The sequence below is a fragment of the Salmo salar genome, chromosome 06, assembly GCF_965601325.2.
Source record: "Salmo salar chromosome 06, fSalSal1, whole genome shotgun sequence".
In the NCBI taxonomy this organism is placed as follows: Eukaryota; Metazoa; Chordata; class Actinopteri; order Salmoniformes; family Salmonidae; genus Salmo; species Salmo salar.
Window position 1 is genome coordinate 28,050,001 of NC_138296.1, and position 5,000 is coordinate 28,055,000.

Genomic DNA, 5,000 nt, shown 5'->3' on the forward strand with positions numbered 1-5,000 from the left:
AGGTCATATCCTGGATACAGTAGTGGGGAGGCAGCTAGGCTATTAGGTCATATCCTGGATACAGTAGTGGGGAGGCAGCTATGCTATTAGGTCATATCCTGGATACAGTAGTGGGGAGGCAGCTAGGCTATTAGGTCATATCCTGGATACAGTAGTGGGGAGGCAGCTCGGCCAGTCCAGCTGATCCTTCTACTGAACCATGGAGATACATTCTGTCTGTCTGCACACTGCAGCCACGGGTTCAACTCATCATAACATCTATCTCTCTCTCTCTCTCTCTCTCTTTCTCTAATTCCTCCATCTCTATCTTCAGATGCTCTGTCCATTTCTCTCGGTTGCCCTACTACTTTGTTTATTCATTCTCCTTTTGTTACTGTGTGTGTCTTAATATTTCTCAAGCGCAAGCTCTCTATCCATCTTTCTTTTTCTGACCCTGCTACTTTACCAAGCTCTTTTTCCACATCACAATAACTAAACGTTTATCTTTCTCTCACTCTCCCTCCTTTCTCTGCCCCTCCTTTCTCTCGGTCTCTCGCTCATTACCGCCACCCCTGCCCTCTCTTCCTCTCTCCCCCTCTGTCCCTCCCCTCCCCACCCCTCTCTCTCTTCCTCTCTCTCCCCCCTCTCTCCCTCTCTCTCTCCCCTTTCTCTCTTCCTCTCTCTCCCTCTCCCTCCCCCTCTTTCTCTTCCCCCCTGTCTCACTACTTGTCATTCTTCCGATGTTATGAAATATTTTCTTGGCAGAATAAAATTTGTGTAATCACCAGAAACCAGACAGAAATGAAAAAAAAAAAAATTGCAGCATTTGTGAAACAAATGTTTTAGCTGAGTGCTTTTTCATTAGTTTTGTCATTCCTGTAGAAATTACTTATTTCCAGCAGCCCAGAGCTACAAGTCTCTATTGTAGTATTAGTCTACGTCCCAAATGGAACCCCATTCCCTCTGTAGTGCACTACTTTTAAAGAGTCCTCTGGGCCCTGGTCAAAGGTTTTGCACTATTTTCTGTGTGTCTAAACCATGCAGAATCAGTTTCCTTCACCATGAGGCAATATGACACAGTGCCTTTACGTGTGACATCATCAGACTGTGCCTGTCACATCTCACTACCATCTATCACACACACACACACACACACACACACACACACACACACACACACACACACACACACACACACACACACACACACACACACACACACACACACACACACACACACACACACACACACACACAGCACATCTAAGGTTTAACTTCAGGCATACGTGTAGATAAGGTATGGCAGATATGTGATTTGGTGTAATCACAGGATAATGTGATATGATAGGTGGGGGATGGGGGGAGTAACCATATGCAACGTGATATGTGATGATATGACATCATATAATATGACACCATATAATATGACACCATATAATAAGACACCATATAAAATGCCACCATATAATATGCTAGGAAAGCGTGTCACATGCTTTGTGAATGTACAATATGGACAATATGACATCATTAGAGCCCTATTCAATGTGTTAAATAACATTGATCAGAACAAGAGTAGTTCCTTGATACTTACATTTTACATTTACATTTTAGTCATTTAGCAGACGCTCTTATCCAGAGCGACTTACAGTAGTGAATGCATACATTTCAATTAATTTCATACATTAAAAAAAAATACAAATATTCTCCGTACTGGCCCCCCGTGGGAATCGAACCCACAATAACTTCTATGAGTTATTTCCAGAAATCTTTTTACCAAGTCCCTCCACCTCTATCCCACTCTCTTTTCTACAGACCCCACAGCCTCCATGTGCTCTCACATCTTTAAAGCCTAACTGAAACTGCAGTGGTGGTGGGGTCTAAGTTACTGCTCGTCTGCTTTGGGATATAGTTGCCAACCGAGGGTGTAGGGGAGGGGGATAGGGAAGAGGGTATAACGGAGAGGGGGAGAGGGGAGAGGGTATAGCGGAGAGGGGGAGAGGGAAGAGGGTGTAGGGGAGGGGGAGAAGGAAGAGGATGTAGGGGAGAGGGGGAGAGGGGAGAGGGTGTAGGGGAGAGGGGGAGAGGGAAGATGGTGTAGGGGAGGGTGAGAGGGAAAAGGGTATAGCGGAGAGGGGGAGAGGGTGTAGGGGAGAGGGGGAGAGGGAAGAGGGTGTAGGGGAGGGGGAGAAGGAAGAGGATGTAGGGGAGAGGGGGAGAGGGGAGAGGGTGTAGGGGAGAGGGGGAGAGGGAAGATGGTGTAGGGGAGGGTGAGAGGGAAAAGGGTATAGCGGAGAGGGGGAGAGGGTGTAGGGGAGAGGGGGAGAGGGAAGAGGGTGTAGGGGAGGGTGAGAAGGAAGAGGATGTAGGGGAGAGGGGGAGAGGGGAGAGGGTGTAGGGGAGAGGGGGAGAGGGGGAGAGGGAAGAGGGTGTAGGGGAGGGGGAGAGGGAAGAGGGTGTAGGGGAGGGGGAGAGGGTATAGCGGAGAGGGGGAGAGGGAAGAGGGTGTAGGGGAGGGGGAGAGGGTATAGCGGAGAGGGGTAGAGGGAAGAGGGTGTAGGGGAGAGGGGGAGAGGGTGTAGGGGAGAGGGGGAGAGGGAAGAGGGTGTAGGGGAGGGGGAGAGGGAAGAGGGTGTAGGGGAGGAGGAGAGGGGAGAGGGTGTGGGGAGAGGGAAGAGGGTGTGGGGGAGAGGGGGAGAGGGAAGAGGGTGTAGGGGAGGGGGAGAGGGAAGAGGGTGTAGGGGAGGGGGAGGGGGAGGGGGAGAGGGGAGAGGGTGTAGGGGAGGGGGAGAGGGGAGAGGGTATAGCGGAGAGGGGGAGAGGGGAGAGGGTATAGCGGAGAGGGGGAGAGGGGAGAGGGTGTAGGGGAGGGGGAGAGTGGAGAGGGTATAGCGGAGAGGGGGAGAGGGTATAGCGGAGAGAGGGAGAGGGGAGAGGGTGTAGCGGAGAGGGGGAGAGGGGAGAGGGTGTAAAGGAGAGGGGAGAGGGTATAGCGGAGAGGGGGAGAGGGAAGAGGGTGTAGCGGAGAGGGGGAGAGGGGAGAGGGTGTAGGGGAGGGGGAGAGGGGAGAGGGTATAGCGGAGAGGGGGAGAGGGTAGAGGGTATAGCGGAGAGGGGGAGAGGGTATAGCGGAGAGGGGGAGAGGGGAGAGGGTATAGCGGAGAGGGGGAGAGGGGAGAGGGTATAGCGGAGAGGGGGTGAGGGTGTAGCGGAGAGGGGGAGAGGGGAGAGGGTATAGCGGAGAGGGGGAGAGGGGAGAGGGTGTAGGGGAGAGGATGCACTGCTGTCCTCACACGCTCTAATGGCCACTAATGGACAGTGGGGACAGAGATTAGAAAGGCCCCAAGAGGTGGAACTGCACAGATGTGATGTTTCAAGATTTATTAGTCGTATGTGTGTTTGTGTGTGTTTGTATATATGCTTGTGTGTTTGCATGTGTGTTTGTGTGTTAGTATGTGTGTTAGTATGTGTGTTTGTTTGTTTGTTTGTAAATGTGTTTATGTGTTTCTATGTGTGTTTGTATGTGTGTTTGTGTACCTATTAGGGTCAGTGGCGAGATGCACTTAGAGAAGGATCAGGAATAAGGTACAGGAATAGAAAGAAATTAACACTTTAATGCCGGAGGGTCACACACACACACACACACACACACACACACACACACACACACACACACACACACACACACACACACACACACACACACACACACACACACACACACACACACTGCGGATGGAGTCTAGTGGTAGAGAGCGTGGTAGGTCAGGGATGTGGTAGTACTAACTACCTTCCTCTCTCTACCAGAAGGTCATGGTTAGGTTAGTGGCAGTGGTAGATAGAGTGGTAGGTCAGTGATGTGGTAGTACTAACTACCTTCCTCTCTCTACCAGAAGGTTATGGTTAGGGTAGTGGTAGTGGTAGAGAGAGTGGTAGGTCAGTGATGTGGTAATACTAACTACCTTCCTCTCTCTACCAGAAGGTTATGGTTAGGGTAGTGGTAGAGAGAGTGGTAGGTCAGTGATGTGGTAGTACTAACTACCTTCCTCTCTCTACCAGAAGGTTATGGTTAGGGTAGTGGTAGTGGTAGATAGAGTGGTAGATCAGTGATGTGGTAGTACTAACTCCTTCCTCCTTCTACCAGAAGGTTATGGTTAGGGTAGTGGTAGTGGTAGATAGAGTGGTAGGTCAGTGATGTGGTAGTACTAACTACCCTCCTCTCTCTACCAGAAGGTTATGGTTAGGGTAGTGGTAGTGGTAGAGTGGTAGATCAGTGATGTGGTAATACTAACTACCTTCCTCTCTCTACCAGAAGGTTATGGTTAGGGTAGTGGTAGTGGTAGAGTGGTAGGTCAGTGATGTGGTAGTACTAACTACCTTCCTCTCTCTACCAGAAGGTTATGGTTAGGGTAGTGGTAGATAGAGTGGTAGGTCAGTGATGTGGTAGTACTAACTACCTTCCTCTCTCTACCAGAAGGTTATGGTTAGGGTAGTGGTAGATAGAGTGGTAGGTCAGTGATGTGGTAGTACTAACTCCTTCCTCTCTCTACCAGAAGGTTATGGTTAGGGTAGTGGTAGAGTGGTAGGTCAGTGATGTGGTAATACTAACTACCTTCCTCTCTCTACCAGAAGGTTATGGTTAGGGTAGTGGTAGTGGTAGAGAGAGTGGTAGGTCAGTGATGTGGTAATACTAACTACCTTCCTCTCTCTACCAGAAGGTTATGGTTAGGGTAGTGGTAGAGAGAGTGGTAGGTCAGTGATGTGGTAGTACTAACTACCTTCCTCTCTCTACCAGAAGGTTATGGTTAGGGTAGTGGTAGTGGTAGATAGAGTGGTAGGTCAGTGATGTGGTAGTACTAACTACCCTCCTCTCTCTACCAGAAGGTTATGGTTAGGGTAGTGGTAGTGGTAGATAGAGTGGTAGGTCAGTGATGTGGTAATACTAACTACCTTCCTCTCTCTACCAGAAGGTTATGGTTAGGGTAGTGGTAGTGGTAGATAGAGTGGTAGGTCAGTGATGTGGT